General features: G+C 39.6%; 1 pseudogene across 1 annotated transcript; it reads left to right on the forward strand.

The window, feature by feature from the left end:
* LOC149021496 (uncharacterized) lies at positions 1-25,087 on the forward strand (annotated as a pseudogene). The gene is made up of 11 exons (XR_016172338.1): positions 1-1,272; positions 1,381-1,502; positions 1,596-1,711; positions 2,102-2,163; positions 2,259-2,531; positions 2,856-2,987; positions 23,153-23,285; positions 23,379-23,494; positions 23,871-23,941; positions 24,037-24,304; positions 24,630-25,087. The product of XR_016172338.1 is annotated as an uncharacterized LOC149021496 (transcript).
* The last annotated feature ends 1,499 nt before the right edge of the window (positions 25,088-26,586 follow it).

Here is a 26,586-nt window from a genome sequence, read left to right on the forward strand (position 1 = left end):
AACCCAAACACTTAACACATTTACTTACCAATTTCATATTATGAGAATTTGTATAAAAGGAGTAACGACTTTTTGTTGAACCCCAAGTACTTCTTTTGGCTATCAGTTCAGGTAATTCAACCAAAATTTGTGCAACTTCCAACATATCATCATCAACACCGTCCCTCACGTTCCTCTTCACCATTATTGAATGCAAAGACTTATTTGCTTTCTTTTCCCTGTTGAATGCGGAGCTTTTTTCATCTTCTGTTCCTCTGCTAAATGCAAAGGAAACACGCTCAGAAGAAGACGGTTTGTTGAACAGAGGGAAATCTGAAGGTTAATAATGATAATGTTGTTTCTTTTCATTACTTACTTACTTTCTTATATAATGGAATTCCTTCAATTCGAATGGGAATGGGTTTAGGATTTATGCAAGAAACCCAGTTGAACGATGCATACTTGTTCGAGTTATTACCGGAGTCCCATTTGAAGAGAAGTTTGAATGATGAATCCTAGTTCGAGTTATTATCGGACTCCTAGTTGAAGAGAAGTTTGAAAGATGAATCCTAGTTCGAATCAAGGTGCGATATCTCGGTGAACTCCAGAAATTTGAATGATGAATCCTAGTTCGAATCAAGGCGCGATATCTCGGTGAAGTTCGCCGGCCCCTTGGCGAACCTGGCAGAACCGGCGAATTTCGCCGACTTATCACCGATATTTCAGGTGGGTTCGAGACAGAGAGGAGAGATGAGGAGTTTAATCGCAACGGAAATTCCAGCCCTCTTCTTCAGCGACCGGAAGCTCTTCTCTGCGCTTCATTCAGATCATCACCTTCATGGCTGCATTCAAACAGGTGAAGCTTCTCGACCAGTGCGAAGTTGCTCCACCGCCGGGCTCTGTTCCTCCGACATGCACCGCTTTCCCTCTTAGCTTCTTCGATGTAATCTGGTTACCACTACCACCAGTGGAAAATCTGTATTTCTATGAATTTCCCTACCCAAAATTACAATTTCTTCAATTTCTCCTTCCACGCCTCAAACAATCACTATCTTCCACCCTGGTTCATTTCTACGGTTCTACCCATTATCAGGAAAACTATCATGGCCTTCTTGAAACCAACCAGTCCATGATCAGTTACACTGAAGGAGACCCTATTTCTTTCACCATTGCTGAAATTTTGGCGAAATTCGCCAAGTTCGACACAGGCCGGATCGGTTTCATATGTTTTACCTTGGTTCGAATTATTGCCGGACTTCTAGTTGAAGAGAAGTTCTTTAATTTGCCTGGAAGGTTTGTTTCTTTCTTCCCTTTAACTCTCTTTCGTTGACTTCTTTTTAGTTCTGAACCTGTTTCGGTGATTAGAATCTCTGTTAATTATGTTTTGTTGGAATGGTTTAGCCATGAGAAGAGGTACCAAACAGTGGATGAGATAAATCTTCGTTTTAGGATTTTTGAGGAGAATCTGAACTTGATCAGATCAACCAACAGAAAGGGTCTCCCTTATACCCTCGCCGTCAACGGTATGGGATCGACCGAGCCTTTTCCTTTACGTCCTGTTGATTTTCTATATGATGGATTTGGTGTTTGATTGGTTTGTATTGAAATCTTAATAGAGTTTGCCGATTTGAGCTGGGAGGAGTTCCAGACCCAGAAGCTTGGAGCTGCACAAAACTGCTCTGCCACAAAAAATGGCAATCACATAGTTACCGATGCTGATCTTCCCGATTTGGTACTAACCTGACTCCTTATTTCCTATTCACACCTTAGGTTGTTAAGATTTGAAACCAAAGCTCTTCCAGAGCCAATCAATTGGACTATCGAATAGGAAACCCATTTCCCCTGTTGCTCTTACTTGACCATAAACCGGAAGTTTGATCGAATTGGGCAAATGGGTATTCTATTAGCTTCACGGGATTTGTGTTGAGCACCACAATAATTAGGTGGAAGCTGCATAAAACATTTGGCGACGGAGCATGGGTTGTGATTTGAACTGTATAGAAACTCGAATTTGTGTGGAGAATTTACACCTTCAATAAGTTCCAACATATGTTATATATATATGATTGTGACGAGTAGGTAAACATTGTTTTTTATTATGTTTTGGCCAGTAATTTTACAGAAAGACTGGCGAGTGGAGGGGATTGTTAATCAAGGACACTGTGGATCTTGCTGGACATTCAGGTGGGTGAGAGACTAGAAATTACATTACAGCTTTCCTGATCAAAGTTAGATTTAACTTACATCCATTGAACACTAAAACATCAATTTGGGTGCAGTACCACTGGAGCTCTGGAGGCAGCTTACGCCTTACGCCCAGGCCTTTGGGAAGCCCATCTCACTATCTGAGCATCAGCTGGTGGACTGTGCCAGTGCCTTCAATAACTTTGGATGCCATGGCGGTTTGCCTTCCCAAGCCTTTGAGTACATTAAATACAATGGTGGTCTGGACACCGAAGAAGCATACCCTTGTACACGGGACTGATGGAGTTTGCAAATACTCCACTGAGAATGTTGGTGTCAAGGTTTTTAATTCAGTCAATATTACCGAGGTAAGCTGAATTAGATCTCTATTTTCTTCACTATGTTTACGTACTCTGGTTGATCTCTAGAGGATTTTTATGCTTGCCAGTGGTTCTTTCATGTCCTGCCATTTTTGAGAGGTTTCTTGAATAGAAATTCTATTCTTTCTCTCCGCTTTCCTTTCTTTTCAGTGCATTCATTTACCATGAGTGGCCTTATAGTAGTAATTATCAATATAACATTTCTAAGACCAATTAGCATTTACCACAAGAATTATTCTGCTGTAACAGTTCAAGAAATCCCAAACATGAAATGTCATGCCTGTTTCTAATTTCTATGATGTATGGATACAGGGGGCTGAGTATGAGTTACAGCACGCTGTCGGAACTGTTCGGCCAGTTAGTATTGCATTCGAAGTGGTAAAAGAAATCAGGTTCTACCCTAAAGGTGTTTTCACCAGCACCACCTGTGGTAGCACTCCTATGGTGAGTTCCTACTTCTGAAAATTGCTGAAATGAACATATAGCATCTTCCACTTGAATGTAAGTGGTGCAAACTGTTCAAAAAAAGAGGGGCTAGAATCAGATTATTAGACAAAAGAGTTCTCTACTCATCTGTTTTAACTCTTGCTACCATGATTTTGGGTAACTGGAGGATGAAAACTCTCATGGGTCATGCTGTCAGAATTCTTTCTGGTTTCCATTGTATTAGCCCTCTGGTTTTGTTCTCCTTATCTTATGGCTCTTATTTTATCCGTCATCTATTCATTTATCATTTTTTCATTTTCATTTCTTATCTTGTCTACCATCCTTTTTTTTTTCTCCCCCCCCCCCCCCAAAAAAAAAAAAAAAACTCTTCATTTGCTTGGTTTGATGTGGTCGACCCAGTACGTTGGAAGAAGGCTGAGTTTGTTTGTTCAGTTTGCAAATTAGATCTGACTCTGCAGTCTAACTTGGATCTTTATTCCATACAAGAACCTTATCAATAGCACTGATATTCGGTCTACAGATGAATAAGTTGTCTTGTTGTTAACCTACTTAGTTGACAGCTTCATGATAACTGAGAGCATTGAACATATGGGTATATGGATTGAATTTTGAAGAGTACTCTTGTTCTCATATGTTTCATGCTTTCGAATATATTGATCATTTGTGTCAACTGATGTTTCTGACTACTTGCATCTGAAAGTGATTTTCGCCAACTAATCTGAATCTAGTGCACCTAACACATTTTGATTTTATAACAATGATGGTCTATTGAAAGAAACGATTGTGGTGAATGGCTTATTGATCCATGATCTCAAGCCCTCTATTTATAATTAAGTGGAAAGTAGACTACTACGAGGAATAGAATTTTACATGAATGCAAACTCTAATTTAACTCCTATATAAACTCTTATTAGACTCCTAATAGAATCCAACACTCCCCCTCAAGTTGAGGCATAGATATTAGTCATGCCCAACTTGCCTATAATAGGAAGGAAATCTCTTTCTTTCAAACCCTTAGTGAAAACATCTGCTACTTGGTCTCCAGATCTTACAAAAGGCATGCAGATAAGCCCTTGTTCCAACTTTCCTTTGACAAAAAACCTGTCAATTTCAATGTGCTTAGTTCGATCACGTTGCACTGGATTATTAGCAATACTAATAGCAGACTTGTTGTCACAATATAACATCATAGGGTTTGGAACTTGGACTCCAATATCTTGCAGCAAGCCTTTCAACCATAGTAGCTCACAAACTCCACGGACCATAGCTCTATATTCAGCTTCGGTACTAGATAAAGCTACCACATTCTGTTTCTTACTTCTCCAAGTAACTAGATTACCTCCAACAAAGGTACAATAACCTGAAATTGACTTCCTGTCTGGAGATTCAGCCCAGTCTGCATCAGTGTATGCTTTTACTTTTAGATTATCAGTGGGTGATAGAAGTATTCCTTTTCCAGGAGTTCCCTTCAAATATTGTAGTATTCTGGTAACAGCCTTCATATGAGCTAAATATGGATCATGCATGAATTGGCTCACTATCCCTACAGCATAAGCGATGTCTGGCCTGGTGTGGGACAAGTAAATAAGCCTCCCTACCAGCCTTTGGTATCTTCCTTTGTCCACTAGTTCTCCCTCTTTTTCTTTTAGTTTAGCTCCAGCTTCAATAGGGGTATCAACTGCTTTACACCCCAACATTCCCACTTCTGATAATAGATCTAGGACATACTTTCTTTGGGATAGGAATATACCTTTATTTGATCGAGCCACCTCAATCCCTAAGAAATACTGTAACTTCCCTAGATCTTTAATTTCAAACTCTCTGCCAAGAAAGTCCTTCAACTTTTGAATTTCTTCACCATCATTCCCTGTGATGACAATATCGTCTACATAGACAATGAGAAGTGTGATGTTAGTACTTGACTTCTTGACAAATAGTGTATGATCAGCATTGCTTTGCTTGTACCCAATAGAAGTCATTGCCTTCAGGAGGCGTCCAAACCAACATCTAGGAGATTGTTTTAACCCATAAAGTGACCTCTTCAATCGACAAACTTTCCCTGCAGTATTGTCATCGGAGAAACCATGTGGGATTTCCATATAGACCTCTTCTGCTAACTCCCCATGTAAGAAGGCATTCTTTACGTCTAGTTGCTGCAAGTTCCAGTCTTTGTTTACAGCTACAGACAGCAGAACTCTGACATTGTTTAGTTTCGCAATAGGGGCAAAGGTCTCCTAATAATCAATCCCATAGGTCTGGGTACACCCCTTTGCAACTAGTCTAGCTTTCAACTTGTTGATTGATCCATCCATATTTTGTTTAACCACAAATACCCATTTGCAACCCACTGGTTTTTTTTCTTGGAGGAAGTGTAACCAGCTCCCAAGTGTCATTTTTCTTCATTGCCTGCATTTCTTTTACCATAGAGGCATTCCATCTCTTATCAGCATAGGCTTCCTGCCAACTTTTAGGAACAGATACAGATGACAAAGAGGATATAAAAGCACGGTAGGAGTCAGACAAAGAGTTATAAGAAACATATTTAGCTATGGGATGTTGAGTACAAGATCTGGACCCTTTTCTAACAAGCAATAGGAAGATCGAAGAAGATACCTTAGTAGAATCTGATTCTGGAGCAGGAGACTGAAGTGGTAACGTATCACCTTTCTCCACCTGCTTTAGCCGGTTGTATTTCTTCCTCTGATAAGTCTGTACCTCCTTATTCTGGTCAATTTGGTTTTGAAAGACCCCAACAGCACGTCTCACAAGAGTGGTCTCCCCCTGGCTAGGTTCTTCACATGGTTCAAAAATCGAAGGGGGAGGATTAGAGTCATCAAGTATACTGGCCGAAGTCTCCCCTTGGTCAGGAAACTCTTCTGAGACTCCTAAGTTGTGTTGGTGTGGGATAGGAAGATCTAGAGTCGGAAAGAACACCTCTCCTCTAGGACTCTCCCCCTGGAGAGGTGTATAGTAAGGGCAAAACTCATGAAAAATTACATCCATGGATACAATGGTTTTCCTGGAAGGAGGATGATAACATTTGTACCCTTTTTGAGTAGCAGAATATCCCAAAAATATGCAGCGTAGGCCACGGGGAGCCAGCTTACTCTGGTGGGCTGTGATTCTGGCATAACAAACACATCCAAAAACCTTTGGGGGAATAACAAAAGAAGAGGCTCCCTGAAGAATCTCATTAGGACATTTAAAACCAAGTATCCTACTGGGCATCTTATTCATAAGGTAAGAAGCAGTGAGTATAGCATCACTTCAGTATTGGTTAGGTACATTCATAGCAATCATAATGGAACAGGCTATCTCTAAGAGATGCCGATTCTTCCTTTCGGCAACCCCATTTTGGTCAGCCGTATCAACGCAATTGGTTTGATATATTATGCCAAAGTCAGAGAGATTTTTTTGAAATTCACCATCAATATACTCTGTGCCATTGTCACTGCGAAGGATCTTCACAGTGGCATTGAATTGAGTTTTAATCATATTATGAAAATCACGAAAACATTAGAAAATCTCATTTTTTTGTTTTAAAAGATAAATCCATGTAGAACGAGAGTGACAAACAATCAAAGTAACAAAGTACTTATGGCCAGTAATAGGCACACGTCGACAGGGACCCCACACATCAGTATGAATTAGCATAAAAGGAACAGGTTTTCTATTATGAAGAGAAGGTAAATAGCTAGAACGAGTCTGCTTCGCAAAAATGCAGGCTTCACAAAAAAAATTATCCTCATTACGAGAAGAAACCAAATCAGGAAATATTTTCTTAAGAGTTCCTAGAGGGGGATGACCTAGCCTACGGTGCCACTGATGAAGGTATGATATTACCGAATGGACCGGATTAGAAGATGTAGTCAAAGCAAAAGTAGATCCTCCAATTGGCTCGAGCAAATAAAGTCCATTGTCTAGTTTACCACGTCCAATCTCCTTCCCCGTGATCAGATCCTGGAAGACACAATAAGATGGGAAAAATGTCACTTTACAATTTAAATCATGTGTAAGACTACTGATAGAGAGCAAGTTAGTAGAGAAAGAGGGAACATGTAAAACTTTAGACAAAGAAAGTGATAGAGAATGTTGAACAGTCCCTTTTCCAGCAATGGAAGAATAGGAGCCATCAGCAATGCGAACTTTATCCTTTCCGGAAGTTGGAGAATATTGAAAGAAAGAAGTGGATAAACCTGTCATATGATCTGTGGCTCCTGTATCAATAATCAAGGAGTAGAAATCGAAGAAGCTTGAAAGCTTGTAAAAGTTTTACCTCAAGTAGCAAGGTAGGAGTTGGTATGGGTAGAGAGGGAGAGGGGGGGGGGGCGGGGCGGGGGGAGGAGAGCAAAAACCGCGCCGGGAGAGCGACAAAAAAAAAAAAAAAGGGGGGGCGAGAAGGAAGGGGGTGGGGACGCCGCACCGGGAAAGGAGCACACCCCCCCGCGCAGAGGCCAACCCAAAAAAAAAAAAAAAAAAACGCATCGACGACGGCCCGCGCGACGTAGAGATCATCCCACGACAGATCTATGTGGATGGACGATGAGAAACACCGCTCATAGGCGTTTGTCATGTTATTTTCTAAGTCTTAGTGGGTTGGGTAGTAGTTTACTATTTAAATATTTTGATTTCATGTTTGAGTCTTTATGGGCTGGGCCTAGAGTCTGTTTGGGCCCAATTTTGAATTATTTTGAGTTTGGGTTATATATACAACTTAAGTTGGGGTTATTTTGGGAATTAAACATGTAGGGTTGTGAGGAATCAATTTTTTTATTTAAACCATGTATCAAATTCGTTTTTGGAAATTTGAATGAAAGAAAAGAATTAGAAAAAGCTCACGTGCTCTCTCTCTCTCTCTCTCTCTCTCTGGCGGTGCTGGTTTTCTCTTCTCTCTCGGGTAAGTTTTCTCTCCTCCTTTCACCTTTATTTCCCACTAGAAAACTTCTCCTTGCTCTCCTCTACAAAGATCTGCTCTTTTTTTTCTCAAAAAAAAAAAAAGACCTAGTTTCTTTCTTGGAAATCTTCTTCTTCTTCCCCAAACCCACGGTTTTTTTTTTCTTTTCTTTCTTCCTTCTTTGTTAGTCTAGTTGTCTTCTGTTAGTCTCCTTTCCCTTCTCTTTGTTTCTTTTCTTTCTCTCCCTCTCTCTTATCACCTACTCTCTTTCCTAGGATACGCCATTACTTCAGAATATTATTTTCTCCTTTCCTAGGATTCCCACTTCTTCAAAATATTTTTCTTTCTATTATTTATGTTCCTAGATGCTTTCTAACCCCTGTTTTGCAGCCAAGATCAGCAGGTAACATTATCTCTCCTAAAATACTTCTCAATTATTTGTTTAAAACAAAAACTTCTTAAGACTCCCTTTACATTGTTAATTGTTGAATTCCTTGTTAGAAATCTGATATTGATTAGGATAGTTCTATTTTTCTTTAAGTTTCTTAATAGTCTTGCATTCAATTTAGTATTATGGTGCCAAGATCCCCATCCCCTTGTTTCCCTATTGATTCTTGTTTAGTTGTGCTTACCAGTAAGACTTATCGTGTTTATTTCTCTACTTTAACTGTCTTACATGCATGATAAATCAGATTACAAGTGCTGCAAAAATTCCTTTCTTTACTATCTGTCAAGAATAGGCGTTAATTCTAAGAGTCTAGTAGCCACTTTGTAGGTCCCCTAGTTTCTAGGGTTTCTCCTACATCAATTCTGGTATCAGAGCCAAGTTTAGAGTGTCAGTACTGCTGGACTTTTAGGTTTCGAGTTGTTAGAATTGCTGGTTTTAGTTTAGGTGTCTTTAGGTCAGATTGTGTATGGTAGTAACCCGAAGTGGAAACGAATATTCCAATATGACTGGTTCATCAAGTGCCCAATTGACCCCTGACCAATTGACTCAGCTGCTCCAACAAAATGGAGAGATCTTAAAGGCCATTCAAACAACTCAAGAAGAGTTAAATAACCAAAGGGCAGCACAGACAGCCCAAGCCACCACCATTCAGGCCATAGAATGTAATGTTCGGACCCTTGCAACACGACTTACAGCCATAGAGGGACAGCAAGAGCAGCATGGACATAATACTCAAGCCAATGGACCTAGGAATGAAAACTACCAAGTGGACCTCCAAAACTTTGACCACCGCCTCGAGGATCTTGATAGAACTGGGGATAATTTCCAAGGTAATGGAAGAGGTAGAGGTAGAGGTCGTGGAGCACGTGGACATCTTGGTCCTATGCATCATGCAACCTATGAGCATGAAAATGCTCTTGACACCCATGATAGAGGGTTCGATATTAGGAGGATAGTCAAGGTAGAGGCCCCATCTTATGATGGCCAAATAGATGCAAAAGTCTTACTAGATTGGATTAGACAAATGGACAGGTACTTTGATTTTTATAATATGTCAGAAGAGGTTCGCTTTAGGTTTGCTAAGATTAAGCTTACCGGGGCTGCCCAAGATTTTTGGACAGAATTAGAGTACCAAGAGAACAATCTAGGACTTGAGCCAGTGACCACTTGGGTTGAGATGCAAGAAAGGCTTAAAAGGGAGTTCTTACCTATCACCTATAGGCTGAACTTGTTGAATGAAATGAACACCCTAAAGCAAGGAAAATTAACTATGACTGAGTATATGGCCAAATTCAATGAACTTAAGATTAGAAGCCGTACTCGTGAGGATGTTGAGCAAACACTTTCTAGGTTTATTACTGGACTTAACTCAGATATCCGGTCACGACTTGCACCCCACTTAGTGCGAGATGTCCCTCAAGCCTTTAGGATTGCTCCAGAACTTGAGACGTCCATGAAGATTTTTCCTCAAAAGAAGAGTTTTCAGCCCGGAGAATCTAGTTTCCGAAGGTCTACCCCTAACACTACCAATTTCCAAAGACCCCTTGTTAACCCACATCACCCAATTGATAACAAGGGTAAAGGCATTTTAGGAATTCCCCCCATGAAAGCTGGCCAGCTCCAGTGTTTCAAATGCCAAGGATTTGGACATGTTGCTAGGGAATGCCCCAATAGAAACCTTTATGTTGGAGGGCAAGACCCTGTGGATTTAGATCAGGATGATGATCAGGAGCCTGAGTATGAAGACCATAGACCAGATGAGGACATATCTGATGAGGATCTCGATATGGTATATGGGTCTAAGCTTGGAGTTGTGCGTTGTATGGTATCACAACCCAAAGATACTGATGATTGGCGGCGGACTAATATTTTTATTACCTACACTTGCCATCAAGGTAAGAACTGCCGAGTCGCCATAGATAGTGGAAGGCTGCATGAATGTAGTTGCTCAAAGTGCTATTTCCAGAATGGGGCTCAAACCAGAGGCTCACCCCAAACCGTACAAGGTTGCTTGGGTTGATCAGTCTACTATCCCTGTAACCCTTAGGTGTTTAGTTCCCTTACATTTTGCTGGTTATGAGGATAGAGTGTGGTGTGATGTCCTAGAGATGGATGTTGCTCACATCATTCTAGGGAGACCATGGTTATATGATAGGGATGTCACTACCTACGGGAAATCTAACATCTGTATCTTTGAATATAAAGGGAAAAAGATTCGATTGACCCCTAGTGCCCCAAAAGAGTTTAAGGTTGTGGAGCATAAAGGCAGTACTATCAAACAAACTTGCTCTAAAACACTTGGCATACTAAATCAGCAAGAATTTGAAGTTGAGTGTAAAGAATCAGGAGTTGTTTATGCTCTAGTTGCCTCGCAAAGTAATCCAGATACACATCACACATCAGACAAATTTGTTAATGTTCCAAGAAAAGTGCAACCCTTATTAGAGGAGTTTCGGCAATCGTTTCCCGAGGACCTACCAGATGAATTACCACCTATGCGTGATGTCCAGCACGTCATTGATTTAGTCCCAGGGTCCTCATTGCCAAACTTGCCCCATTATCGCATGAATCCCAAAGAACACGCTGAGTTGAAGCGGCAAGTAGATGAATTGCTTCAAAAGGGATTCATTAGAGAGAGTCTTAGCCCTTGTGCAGTACCTGCCCTACTCACACCAAAGAAGGATGGTACTTGGCGTATGTGTGTAGATAGCCGAGCCATTAATAAGATCACCATTAAGTATAGGTTTCCCATACCTAGGCTTGATGACATGCTAGATATGATGGCTGGTTCATTAATCTTTTCCAAGATTGATCTTAAGAGCGGGTACCACCAGATTAGAGTTAAACCTGGGGATGAATGGAAGACGGCCTTTAAGACAAAGGATGGCCTCTTTGAATGGTTAGTTATGCCTTTTGGCTTAACTAACGCACCTAGCACGTTTATGAGAATAATGAATCAAGTGCTACAACCATTCAATGGCAAATTTTTAGTGGTTTACTTTGATGACATCCTCATCTATAGTAAAACCCCGTCTTCCCACTTAGATCACTTGCGTCAAGTTTTCCAAGTGCTTCAACGAGAAAAGTTGTATGCCAATCTCAAGAAGTGCACATTCATGAGTGATCAAGTTATTTTCTTAGGATTTATTGTGTCAGCCCAGGGAGTATCTGCTGATCCTGAGAAAGTGAGAGCCATTGTTGAGTGGCCAGAACCGACTAACATCCATGAGGTGCGAAGCTTCCATGGCTTAGCCACTTTTTATAGGAGGTTTATCTACCGGTTTAGTACCATTATGTCTCCTATCACAGATTGCATGAAAAAGAAGGAGTTTCAATGGACTAAAAGTGCTGAGAAGGCTTTTAAAGAGATTAAGAAGTTGATGACTGAGGCTCCAGTCCTGCGCCTTCCGGACTTCTCTAAAGTCTTCGAGGTTAATTGTGATGCATCTGGCATTGGGATAGGTGGTGTCCTTAGTCAAGAAGGACATCCTGTTGCATACTTTAGTGAGAAGCTTAACGAAGCCAAGCAACGCTATTCCACTTATGACAAAGAGTTCTATGCGGTTGTCCAAGCCTTGCGCTATTGGCGCCATTATCTTTTACCGCAAGAATTTGTGTTATATTCTGATCACCAGGCCCTAAAATACTTGAGTGCCCAAAAGAAGCTAAATCAGAGGCATGCCAAGTGGGTTGAATTTCTACAAGAGTACACCTTTGTACTCAAACATCGACCTGGTGTTGAAAATACTGCTGCTGATGCATTAAGCCGAGTTAATATATACCTCCACCACAACAATGCTACAAGTCGGGCCAATGTGTTACTTCAAACAATGAGTGTTGAGGTTATAGGATTTGAGCGAATCAAGGGCCAATACCCTACTTGCCCTGATTTTAGTGAGGTATTCACTTCCCTCAGTGGAGACCCTCCTATTGGCCGCTTAGATTACCTTCTGAGAGATGGTTTCCTTTTTTAAAGGAACCAAACTATGCATTCCCAAGACCTCACTTCGAGATTTCCTGATCCGGGAATTGCATGCTGGGGGAGTTGCTGGTCACTTTGGTCGAGATAAGACAATTAGCCTAGTAGAGGACCGATTTTCTGGCCGGGACTCAAAAGAGATGTTGCTAGGGTAGTGAGTCAATGTAAGACATGTCAGACTGCTAAGCAACAAAAACAGAACACAGGGTTGTATACTCCCCTGCCTGTACCACATGCTCCGTGGCAGGACCTTAGTATGGATTTTGTGCTTGGCCTTCCTAGGACTTTGAGAGGTCATGATTCCGTATTTGTAGTAGTAGACCGTTTCTCAAAGATGGCTCATTTCATTCCTTGTTCTAAGACAAGCGATGCATCAATTGTGGCTAAACTCTTCTTCCATGAGGTTGTCAAGTACCATGGGTTACCTAATACCATAGTATCCGATAGGGATGTTAAGTTCACTAGTCACTTTTGGCGGACTCTATGGAGGATGATGGGAACCAAACTCCGTTTCTCTTCTGCATTTCACCCCCAAACCGATGGTCAGACCGAGGTTGTTAATAGAAGTCTAGGGAACTTGTTGCGTTGCCTAATAGGAGAGTACCTTACCAGTTGGGATCGGGTCCTTACCCAGGCCGAGTTTGCCTATAATAGCTCTAAGAACCGAACCACTGGTCTGTCACCTTTTGAGGTTTGTCTGGGATACCAGCCCAAGGCTCCTATAGACCTTATTCCAGTTGTGTCTAGCTCTAGGACTTCCCCATCAGCCGAGTCTTTTGCGCAGCACATATCTGATTTACATGCAAGTATAAGACAGCGAATAGCACTGAGTAATGATCAATATAAGTCCAAAGCTGATGTGCATCGACGACTGCAAGAGTTTCAAGAAGGAGATATGGTGATGGTTAGGATCAGACCGCAGCGTTTCACTAAAGGTAAAGCGAGCAAGCTACATGCTCGTAGTGCAGGACCATTTGAGATTCTGAAGAAAATAGGAGCTAATGCCTATGTTCTTAATCTACCAACTAACATGGGAATCAGCAATATTTTCAATGTGGAGGACCTTGTCCCCTTCCATGGCACTCCTACTACTGCATCTTTCTATCCAGATGACCTTAACACCCTTCCTTTTGTTTTTGATGACCCTGCTGGTATGACCTCTTCACTCCCTACTACTTCAGTACCACCTATGCCTAAATTTCACAATAGAGTTGAGACAGTTGAAGAGATTCTTGATGAGAGAGTTACAACTACAAAAGAGGGAGGTTACAAAGAATTCCTCGTTAAATGGCGGGGGCATCCTGAGATCGACAGCACTTGGATCACGATGGAAGAGCTACAACGACTTGACCCAGACATGCTAGAGTACTACCAGAGCCTTTATTCACCGGAGGTGAATTCTTCAAAGTCGGGGAGAGTTGATGAAGACATTAGTGAACAGTTTCGAGTTTACCGGCGACGCCGACGTAGAGATCATCCCACGACAGCATCTATGTGGATGGACGATGAGAAACACTGCTCATAGGCAGTTTGTCATGTTATTTTCTAAGTCTTAGTGGGTTGGGTAGTAGTTTACTATTTAAATATTTTGATTTCATGTTTGAGTCTTTATGGGCTGGGCCTAGAGTCTGTTTGGGCCCAATTTTGAATTATTTTGAGTTTGGGTTATATATACAACTTAAGTTGGGGTTATTTTGGGAATTAAACATGTAGGGTTGTGAGGAATCAATTTTTTTATTTAAACCATGTATCAAATTCGTTTTTGGAAATTTGAATGAAAGAAAAGAATTAGAAAAAGCTCACGGCTGCTCTCTCTCTCTCTCTCTCTCTCTCTCTCTCTCTCTCTCTCTGGCGGTGCTGGTTTTCTCTTCTCTCTCCAGGTAAGTTTTCTCTCCTCCTTTCACCTTTATTTCCCACTAGAAAACTTCTCCTTGCTCTCCTCTACAAAGATCTGCTCTTTTTTTTCTCAAAAAAAAAAAAGACCTAGTTTCTTTCTTGGAAATCTTCTTCTTCTTCCCCAAACCCACGGTTTTTTTTTCTTTTCTTTCTTCCTTCTTTGTTAGTCTAGTTGTCTTCTGTTAGTCTCCTTTCCCTTCTCTTTGTTTCTTTTCTTTCTCTCCCTCTCTCTTATCACCTACTCTCTTTCCTAGGATACGCCATTACTTCAGAATATTATTTTCTCCTTTCCTAGGATTCCCACTTCTTCAAAATATTTTTCTTTCTATTATTTATGTTCCTAGATGCTTTCTAACCCCTGTTTTGCAGCCAAGATCAGCAGGTAACATTATCTCTCCTAAAATACTTCTCAATTATTTGTTTAAAACAAAAACTTCTTAAGACTCCCTTTACATTGTTAATTGTTGAATTCCTTGTTAGAAATCTGATATTGATTAGGATAGTTCTATTTTTCTTTAAGTTTCTTAATAGTCTTGCATTCAATTTAGTATTATGGTGCCAAGATCCCCATCCCCTTGTTTCCCTATTGATTCTTGTTTAGTTGTGCTTACCAGTAAGACTTATCGTGTTTATTTCTCTACTTTAACTGTCTTACATGCATGATGAATCAGATTACAAGTGCTGCAAAAATTCCTTTCTTTACTATCTGTCAAGAATAGGCGTTAATTCTAAGAGTCTAGTAGCCACTTTGTAGGTCCCCTAGTTTCTAGGGTTTCTCCTACATCAGAACTCCTCTTGTGAAAAACCAACATCTGCAGAGGGTGTGGTGGAAACTATTTCGGAAAGATTAGCCTTTGGTTTTCCCTTTCTTTGTGCTCGTTTTGCTCAAAATCAGCAGACTTCCCATGCAGTTCCCAACAATTTGCCTTGGTATGATATGGTTTGTGACAGTGCTCACACTTGACAATCTCCTTAGCTGTATCAGATTTAGAGGGAACAGGAAAGGTCCAAAAAAGGGGGAAGGAGGGGGGGAAAGGGGCGGCCCCCCCGGAACAGGAGAGGGGGAGAGGAGGGGGGGGGGGGGGGGGGGGGGGGGGGGGGGAGGAACAGGGAGGGGGGGGGAGGGCGAGGACAAAAAAGCCAGGGAGAAGGGAAAAGAAGGGAATAAACAAGGGGGTTGCCACATCATCTGGATTAGTGGGGTGATAATCCCCATAATGATCCAACTCTTGCCAAAGAGATTGCAACTCAGCATAATAGTGGGCCACAGTTAGTTCTTTTTGGGTAGTCTCATGAAGCTTCTTTCGTAGCTCATAAACCTGTGCATCATTCCCCAACTATCCATATGTTTCAGTAGTAGCCTTCCAGATTTGGGCAGCAATATCAAGTAATAGATATCCACGGGCAATATTAAGAGTCATGGAATTCAAGAGAAATGACATAATAAGAGAGTCATTCGAGATCCATTTATCCTGTGAAACGCTTGTGGTAGTAGGTTTGATAGTGGTGGCCGTAATGTATCCAACAAATTCTCTTCCAGCAATAGTCAAGTAAGCAGATCGGGACCAAATCAAATAATTTGTCCCATCAAATCTTATCGAAAGAGGATGAAGAGTGGGATAATGTTCAGGGCCGGTGGGAGCAGTAGTACCACCGCTAGTGGCCATGTTGAAAAAATTGTCTGCAGTTCTTCAGTCTTCACCTTTTGAAAAAAAACTAAAACGTCGCAGAATGCAATAGCCAAACCATGATATGATCAAATCTCCTTTTTCCCTCATTTTTTTCGGCTAATAGAACCAAAAAAATCGGGTCTGGTCTACTGGTTTTTTGGATAATAGAACGTGTTGGACAATGAACCAAGAGTTGAACCAAACAATGAAATAAAAACCGAACCAGAAGTTGAACCAAAAAACCAACCAACTAACTAATTCAATAAACCAATCGACTTATCTTCTTCCTCAAACCTGGAATGGGGATGCAAGCAGACGATGGCGATGGGGATGCAAGCAGGCGACGGCGATGGTGGCTGAAGCAAGCGACGACGACGGTAGCAGGTGACGGCAACGGAATCAGATGATGATGGTGATGCTACCCTTGCTCTGCGATTCTGTACAGAACTATTTGTGTTGCGCATGATTGGAGCGATTGAGAAGATGATGCAGCAGCAGTAGTAGCAGGGTCTTTGCGTCTGCTGTTTCGCCTCCTCGCCTCTTTTTTTTCGGATTTTTATCACCTCCTGTTCTGACATGGTCCAGTTTCCTCATGTGAGTCGTTAGATTGGTGACATGTGTGACTTTCTAATCCTAAGGTAATAATTCAACAGCAAGTAACCCACCATTAACCCCGGTTAATTTTCCTTCAACTGTCTCCCAACCTTTACCAAATTCTCTGTCATTGTCTTCGACTCTAGAGCCGATTAAACCATCGTCAGATATTTTCTCTCTTCTCATTCACTCCTTGTACATTAATCTTCTCTCAAAGTCTCAACCAACCTCGTGTGAATTCCTCCCTTCAAATTGACTTCCCTACTTCACCTGCAACTAGTTTATAAATCCCAACAACAACTCTCTTCTTGGCCTTCCTAAAACTAAAACTCTGTTGTTCGGTTTCATTTAAAATTTGAGATCGGTACAGGTTTTAGAGAACAGTTTTTACTTTCAATGAGTTGTTATGAAATCAAATTTGGAGGCTGATCTTTCCTTCAAGCTTCAAATCAGAAGCTTCTTAGCCTTTATTTTTGGTGTTTTCTGCTTCTTATTCTCCAGCACCGACACCACTACTCATTGAATCAGAAAGGGAAAATTATCTTGTCTTAAAATGCAGGGATCCATTATTTTAAACCCTTAATATTTCTAGCGGTGAGAAGTTCTAATATCAAGATCTTCATGAGTTTGCATTGCCAGGTTAGGCTTAGAGAAATTAATTGAATGATCAAGAATCCTGATAAATCTGTAGTCATACGCTGTAGATTATCATTGTCTCTGCAAATTATAAGGATCAAATATATCAATACACTCTATGTGCTGGAGCAAAAACAAATCACCTCGTCGTTTCCTGTAAAATGCTGATGGAGGAGGCGATTACTTCCTGCAAAGATTACAGAGGCGAACGATCCATCGTACAGAGACGATGATAAATGAGCATCAACGGCGATGCAAAAAGATCTGTAATGCGAAATTGCAGTGACTAGGCCCTGTTCTTCCACAAATCTCCTCGATCAACCCAATCCCCCAACACAGGAGTGAGCTTCTAGACATATCTCTAAAGTTAACCAAAGTCTGTATGTTAGTGGAATGGAAAAATACCGGCGAGGGCTTTCAGGGTGAAAAGATAAAGAAGGATCAATCTTTCCGAAATCGTTTCATTTTTTTTTTTTTTTTTATCAAACTTTTTATTAGGATTAACTATACCAGGAGAGTGAAGATAATGACGGTGGTTTAATAGCCGTCGGAGTCAAAGACGAAGACACCGAGTATTGGGTTAACGTTGGGGAAGGGGGAAAATGAACCTTGGATAAAAGTTGGATTGCTGAGTGTTGAATTAATACCTTAGGATTAGAATATCATACATGTTGACAATCTAACGGTTTACAGGAGGAAACTGCACCATGTCAAACCGGAGGTGATTAAAACCCCTTTTTTTCCTGTCGATTGCTGTTTCGTCTCCTTTGTTTCTGTCGATTGCATAGGAAGCAGCAGCAATACCTCGGCAGCGGCGGTAACTGGAAGCAGCAGGTGTGTTAGTAGCAGCGGTGGCTCTTCTTCTCTCTCTTTTTTTTTTTTTTTTTTTTTCTGCTCTTCGTTTGCAACAGAAAAGATAGTGCAGCGGTAGATGGTGACCTAATTGCGATGGGTTTGAAAAAAAGAAAGAAGAGAAGAAGAAGAAAAAAAATCCTAATCGAATTGAGGCTCTGATGCCATATTGAAAGAAACGATTGTGGTGAATGGCTTATTGATCCATGATCTCAAGCCCTTTATTTATAATTAAGTGGAAAGTAGACTATTACAAGGAATAGAATTTTACATGAATGCAAACTCTAATTTAACTCCTATACAAACTCTTATTAGACTCCTATTAGAATCCAACATGGTCCTTCCTGGATTCAGTGAGTCTAGTTATAGATGTTTTCTGATAAACCCTTGCTTCTGATTCTCTTTCTTTACTCAGCAATAACAGAATGAAGCACATATTTTTTTGGAAAACACAAAAAGCACATCAAGTTGGTTGAAATTGTAACCTTCTATTATTTTTTGCTGCAACACCTTACAATCCTTTACAGGAGTTCCACTAGTCTAACCCATTAGGTCATTGATCAAGTAGGTAAGAGAAGTAGATGAAGATCCATCTTCCATCAAAACCCTCTTTTTCTTCTCTGTTATCCATGGTTATTAAAGCGGCAAAGTGACCAAAGCGATTAGGGCTCCGTCTTGGCGACTAGGCGACTAAGCGGCGCTTAGGCGGCAATAAAGCGATTAAAGCGGTTTAGTCAATATTTTTAATATAACTACTTTTAAACTACTTTTTAATACAAATACTTTTTATAATAAACTAAAGTACTAAACAAACATTCAACAATCACATTCATAAAAATAAAAATAAAAAAACATTCAAGAATCACAGTTATGAAAAATTATCCAAAATAAAAAAAATAAAAACATAACCTTATCTCATCAAGCATCATAAGATCATAACAATAATTATGTAGTATGTACTATATCAATAATCAACGTGAAAACTGAAAATGAAAGAAAAGTAGTATGTACTATATCAGTAATCATTGAATATGGATTCTGTTGTCGACGTGCAATTTGGGCCTCAATTCCAAAATGGCTCACATATTTAAATTTATATACGGCATTGTAGAATAAATTATGATTAAAAAAACAAAAAATAATATGCACAAATTACAAAATGTAAAAAAAGCGGCTGCTTTAGCATCTAGGCGGCAATTAGGCACAAAAGACGGCAAATCAGTAGTGGATAAGAAAAAAAGCGGCAAGAAATCAGCCCGTTAGTTAAGTGGTCACAATTTAAGCGGTTCAAAACTGCTTTGCCGCTTAGGGGCGCCTAGGCGGACGCTTTGATAACCATGCTGTTATCTCCTTGACTCTCACCCTCACTTCACAATCAGAATCCATCAAACGCAGCACCCCTCTCTCCACCTCCTCTGCGGTCACCAGATCATCTCCACCCCTATAATCCAACCTCAGTTCCACCACTAACCCTCCCAACTCCTTCACCATCTCAAACGCATTCAGATGCTACTCTACATACAGAGGCCACGCTGCCATTGGACACCAAACCACAAGCTCTCCAGTGTTGAATTCCACCCAAGCTCTACAAAGTAATATAGGCCAAATAGCCAAATCAGACAGTAAAGCACACTCTAACTCCAAATGAGAAAAGCAAATTGGAATTGTAGTGGAAAGCAACAAAAAGGATTGCAAAAATTGTGGAACTTGTTTTCATTCTATTTCCAGTTCCAAATGTCACCATAAGATGATACAATTTCTAAAGCAAACTCTACCTGAATCCAAGAGAAAATACATATCAAGGAAACAAGGGAAAATGAAAACAATAATAAATAAATGCACCCATAATTTAACAACTACCAGATCAAACTTGCATGAAAGGAAGCACAGAGACAAATGAAAGGGAACGGAAAACATCTTAGGATATACCAAAAAAAAATTATACGAAAAGAAATTAAGAAACCAATATGCAATTGATAAACAAATTTTAGATGGATATAGAGATGGGAACCCCAAATCTCACGAACCTAAAGTGACGAAATAGGAGTTGAAGTGTTTTATTCTTCTGTGAATTATTCAAAACTTTACAATCAATATATACACAGCTGCTATCTATGAAATAGGAAAGAAGCTATACAGGTGCCATCTACAGAATAGGAAGATATCCTATACAGCTACTATCTACAGAATAGGAAAAAATATCCTACCTAGAAGATTATAATAAATGAGAAATCTACCTAGAATAGGAGATTACAATAAATGAGAAATCTACCTAGAATAGAAGATTACAATAAATGAGAAATCTACCTAGAATAGAAGATTACAATAAATGAGAAATCTACCTAGAATAGAAGATTGCAATAAATGAGTAATCTACCTAGAAATAGAAAAATACAATAAGAAAAATACCTGTAATAGAATATTACAATTTGATCTACTTAGATTAAAGATACTAATAAAATATTATGATATGATTCGAAGATTTTCCAACACAAAGTAAAATAAAGATTAAAATTAATAAGATAAATGTTTGAGAGACTTGCGAGCCAAGAGGGCTGGAGAGACCTGCGAGCGTGAGCGAACAGAGGCAGCAAGAGACAACGTGAGCGAGGGACAAAGAGAGCTAGCGACCAGAGGCAGAGATAGCGTGAGGGAGAGAGCGAGAGAGTTGGCGATAGCGCGAACCAAAGGGAGAGAGCGAGAGAGCTGGCGACAGTGCGAACCAAATGGAGAGAGCAAGAGCTAGAGCGAGAGGAGGGAGAGAGATTCATCTCATGAGCTTGAGTTCTTTTCTTAAAAATCTTCTTCTTATTGATATAATGGATGGATAAATTAATTACAGAACGACAATAATAAAAAACGATGCCTATGAAAGCCAAGATCAGAAAAAACCTAAAAACTATTAATGTTTTCGTCATGCCCAGTGTGCCCTTGTCTCAGGTTTGTTTCTTCATCTTAAGACGAGCTTCCCCTTTCCCTCCCGATTATCAAACAAAACAGCGTTAGACGCCTCCATCTCTTCCGCTGCTGGGAAGTTGAGATCAGGGAGACAAAACACACCAGTGTGAATGGACATCTTCAAATCAGTAATCTCCAATTGATTCAACTCAGATGATGTTTCTTGGTTCTCTTCTCCTTCAGATGCAGCAGTTACTGGTCTTGGACAGGATTCCAAATCCAACTCCGTCTTCTTTGGCGTCTCCCAAAAACTTAATTGCTGAAAATAAATCAAACTAATATTAGTTATTTAGGACTGTAGGTATGTAACTTATTAGTATCCCTACTCTATATAGAAGACTAGCTGAGAGGATGAGACATATTAGAATTTAATGAAATTCTTAAACTTCACCCCAGAAACAAGTTGATTGGAGTTTTAAAATGTGGATGTAGGCTTCCCAATGAATGTTTAATTCTTAACTTCTTGTGTGAATATTTATGATAAATTTAATTTAGAAAAAAAAAAGGATAATAAGAAAAAGATGTTTAGACACTAGAATTAAGACAAGAATCATGAAAAATTACCATTGTTTCTAGTTCACTCAACAACCGATCTGTTGAACGTTTCAATATATTATACTGGGAATCACGAATATCTTTTTCTTTCAGTTTTTCTGCATTTTTTCTCACAAGCAGGACCATTTTCTTCATCTCCTCTGTCTGCAATATTTGAAGATAGATAAGCATAGGAAGAAACAAAGAAAATTGAATCAAATTCACTGCCATTAACCCAAGACACTTATCACATTGACTTACCAACTCCATAGTCTGAGAATTGGTATAACTGGAGTAACAACTTTTTGTTGAACCCCAAGTATTTGGAACTGGAGAGCGTGGAGAAGCATCATTGCCTATCAGTTTAGGCAATTCAAGCAAAATTTCTGCAACTTCCAACATATCATTATCAACACCGTCACTGATACGACTATTCTCTTTCGTCTCCTTCATGTTCTTCTTCTCCATTACTGAATGCAAAGACTTCTGTGCTTTCTTTTCCCCTGTTGAATGCAGAGTTTTTTTTTCATCTTCTTTTCCTCTGCTGCTGAATGCAAAGGAAGCACCGTCTTCTTCTTGCTGGGTTTGTTGAACAAAGGGAATGTTTACTAATCGACGAAGAAAATCTGAAGCTTAATAATGATAATGTTGTTTCCTTTTCATTACTTTCTTATATAATGGAATTCCTTTACAATTCGAATAGGTTTAGAATTTATGCAAGAAACCCACTTGAATGATGAATCCTACTTCAAGTTATTACCGGACTCCTAGTTGAAGAGAAGTTTGAATGATGATTCCTATTTTGAATCAAGGTGCGATATCTAGGTGAAGTTCGCCGGCCCCTTGGCGAACCTGGCAGAACTGGCAAATTTTGCCGACTTATCACCGATATTTCAGGTGGGTTCGAGATAGAGATGAGGAGTTTAATCGCAACGGAAATTCCAGCCCTCTTCTTCAGCGATCGGAAGCTCTTCTCTGCGCTTCATTCAGATCATCACCTTCATGGCTACATTCAAACAGGTGAAGCTTCTTAACCAGTGCGAAGTTGCTCCACCGCCGGGCTCTGTTCCTCCGACTTGCACCGCTTTCCCTCTTAGCTTCTTCAATGTAATCTGGTTACCACTACCACCAGTGGAAAATCTGTATATCTATGAATATCCCTACCCAAAATTTCAATTTCTTCAATTTCTCCTTCCACGCCTCAAACAATCACTATCTTCCACCCTAGTTCACTTCTACAGTTCTACCCATTATCAGGAAAACTATCATGGCCTCTCGAAACCAACCAGCCCATGATCAGTTACACTGAAGGAGACCCTGTTTCTTTCACCATCGCTGAAATTTTGGCGAAATTTGCCAAGTTTGACACAGGCCAGATCGGTTTCATATGTTTTACCTTGGTCCGAATTATTACCGGACTCTTAGTTGAAGAGAAGTTCTTTAATTTGCCTGGAGGTTTTTTTCTTTCTTCCTTTTAACTCTCTTTCGTTGGAGTCTCTCAGCTTCTTTCTTGTCCCCTTCTTGATTGGGACTCCCCCCCCCCTTGTTCCCTTTGTATGTGCTCTATGTATGTGCTCTTTTGGCTTTTGGTAATTTAATTATTTATTCATCCAAAAAAAAAAAAAAACTCACTTTCGTTGACTTCTTTTTAGTTCTGAACCTGTTTCAGTGATAAGAATCTCTGTTAATTATGTTTGTTAGAATGGGTTTAGCCATGAGAAGAGGTACCAAACAGTGGATGAGATAAAGCTTCGTTTTAGGATTTTTGGGGAGAATCTGAACTTGATCAGATCAACCAACAGAAAAGGTCTCCCTTATACCCTTGCCGTCAACGGTATGGGATTGACCGAACCTTTTCCTTTACGTCCTGTTGATTTTCTATATGATGGATTTGGTGTTTGATTGGTTTGTAATGATTTCTTTACAGAGTTTGCCGATTTGAGCTGGGAGGAGTTCCAGACCCAGAAGCTTGGAGCTGCACAAAACTGCTCTGCCACAAAAAATGGCAATCACATAGTTACCGATGCTGATCTTCCTGATTTGGTACTAACCTGACTCCTTATTTCCTATTTGCACCCTAGGTTGTTAAGATTTGAAACCAAAGCTCTTCCAGAGCCAATCAATTGGACGATCGAATAGGAAACCCATTTCCCCTGTTGCTCTTACTTGACCATAAACCGGAAGTTTGATCGAATTGGGAAATGGGTATTCTATTAGCTTCACGGGATTTGTGTTTAGGTGGAAGCTGCATAAAACATTTGGCGACGGACCATGGGTTGTGATTTGAACTGTATAGAAACTCGAATTTGTGTGGAAAATTTACACCTTCAATAAGTTCCAACATATGTTATATATATATATGATTGTGACGAGTAGGTAAACATTGTTTTCTATTATGCTTTGGCCAGTAATTTTACAGAAAGACTGGCAAGTGGAGGGGATTGTTAGCGCAGTCAAGAAGCAAGGACACTGTGGATCTTGCTGGACATTCAGATGGGTGAGAGACTACAGATTACATTACAGCTTTCCTGATCAAAGTTAGATTTAACTTACATCCATTGAACACTAAAACATCAATTTGGGTGCAGTACCACTGGAGCTCTGGAGGCGGCTTACGCCCAGGCCTTTGGGAAGCCCATCTCACTATCTGAGCAGCAGCTGGTGGACTGTGCCGGTGCCTTCAATAACTTTGGATGCCATGGCAGTTTGCCTTCCCAAGCCTTTGAGTACATTAAATACAATGGTGGTCTGGACACCGAAGAAGCATACCCTTGTACAGGGACTGATGGAGTTTGCAAATACTCCACTGAGAATGTTGGTGTCAAGGTTTTTAATTCAGTCAATATTACCGAGGTAAGCTGAATTAGATCTCTATTTTCTTCACATATGTTTACTTACTCTGGTTGATCTCTAGAGGATTTTTATGCTTGCCAGTGGTTCTTTAATGTCCTGCCATTTTTGAGAGGTTTCTTGAATAGAAATTCTATTCTTTCTCTCCGCTTTCCTTTCTTTTCAATGCTTTCATTTACCATGAGCGGCCTTATAATAGTAAATATCAATATAACATTTCTAAGACCAATTAGCATTTACCACAAGAATTATTCTGCTGTAACAGTTCAAGAAATCCCAAACACGAAATGTCATGCCTGTTTTTTATTTCTATGATGTATGGATACAGGGGGCTGAGTATGAGTTACAGCACGCTGTCGGAACTGTTCAGCCAGTTAGTATTGCATTCGAAGTGGTAAAAGAATTCAGGTTCTTCACAAAAGGCGTTTTCACCAGCACCACCTTTAGTAACACTTCTATGGTGAATTCCTACTTCTGAAAATATGCTGAAATGAACATATAGCATCTTCCACTTGAATGTAAGTGGTGCAAACTCTTCAAAAAAGAGAGGCTAGAATCAGATTATTAGACAAAAAAGTTTCTCTAATTATCTGTTTTAACTCTTGCTACCATGATTTTGGGTAACTGGAGGATGAAACCCCTCATGGGTCATGCTGTCAGAATTCTTTCTGGTTTCCATTGTATTAGCCCTCTGGTTTTGTTCTCGTTATCTTATGGCTCTTATTTTATCCTGCATATATTCGTTTATCATTTTTTCATTTTCATTTCTTATCTTGTCTACCATCCTTTTTTCCCCCCCAAACTCTTCATTCTCCTTTGTTATTCAAACCTCAGTTTTCCTACTTCGCTTTGCTTGTGTGGTCGACCCAGTACGTTGGAAGAAGGCTGAGTTTGTTTGTTCAGTTTGCAAATTAGATCTGACTTTGCAGTCTAACTCGGATCTTTATTCCATACAAGAACCTTATCAATAGCATAAATTTAGCTGTTTGACCTTCTCATGAGATTCTCTAATGCATATATTTTTTGTATTGGTAAACATAGAAAGCCAAAATCCTGAAACGTATGCAAATACGCAAATCAAACATACGCAAAGTGTGCGAATCAAATCGACGCATTGTGTGCAAAGAATCAATAGAGTGCACAGCATATGAATCAATCAGGTGCAAAATATACCAACCAATTTTGGCACATAGTATGCAAATAAATCAAAGGCATAATACGTGAATCAGTCAAATGTATAGTATAGGAATCAATCATATGCACAATATGTGAATCAATCAGAGACATAATATGGGAGTCAATCAGATCCCTAGTATGGTGTGCGAATTAATTAGACACAATATACGAATCAATTAAAGATAGTGTACAAATAAATCAAGTGCATAATATGCGAATCAATCAAAAGCATAGTATGCTAATCAATTAGGAGTGCAGTATGCGAATTGGACAAATAATATTGTGTAATTGAAAATACACATAATTCTTGATTGTAACATGAGTTGAGTTATAATATTCATTTGTTTTCCTCTAACGAAATCCGTTTTCTGAAAATCGAATAATTTTCGATTATTTTAGGGCCTGTTTGGTTACATGAATCTCTGAAATCTCTGGATTCATGAATCTGGAAATTAGACCTGTTTGGTTGTAAAAATCTCTAGATTCATGAATTCTATAGATTCACCTTTTTACACTAAAAACGTGAATCTGTAGATTTATGGGTAAATGGTGAAATCCAGAGATTTCAAAAAAGCTATACATTTGCACATTCACAAAAAGCACATCGATTAAATAGTTTTTTAAGATGAATCCACATATTTCATTCCACAACCAAACACTTAATTTTATAAATTATGATTCCATAGATTTGAAGTCTATAGATTTGAAATCTCTAGATATTTGAAATATCCAGACTCATGTAACCAAACAGGCCCTTAGAAATGCAAAGAATCAGAAGAAGCTTGCTTCCTCTGTCTCCTCTATTTTCACAAGTACGGATAGTGTTCCCTTTTTTAAATCAGCCACACCCCTTTATTTATAGTTGAAGATAAGAAATATTAAATTATCTTATCATTAATCTATTTATGTTTATCTCTCTTTATTTATCTTTCTCTCTCTTCTCTCTCTACACAAACAATATTTTAATTCTCTCATTCTCTCTCCCCTTTTCTCTCTCTTCTCATTTCTCTTCACTTTGAAGTCACTCCTTTTTATAAAGTAACATAAAGACTATGTATTATATTTTTTAATTAATTTTATTTTAATATTTCATTAACTAAAATAAGGTC

This window comes from Hakea prostrata, chromosome 3 (genome assembly GCF_041222555.1).
Source record: "Hakea prostrata isolate BN-2017 chromosome 3, UWA_Hpros_2, whole genome shotgun sequence".
Lineage (NCBI taxonomy): Eukaryota > Viridiplantae > Streptophyta > Magnoliopsida > Proteales > Proteaceae > Hakea > Hakea prostrata.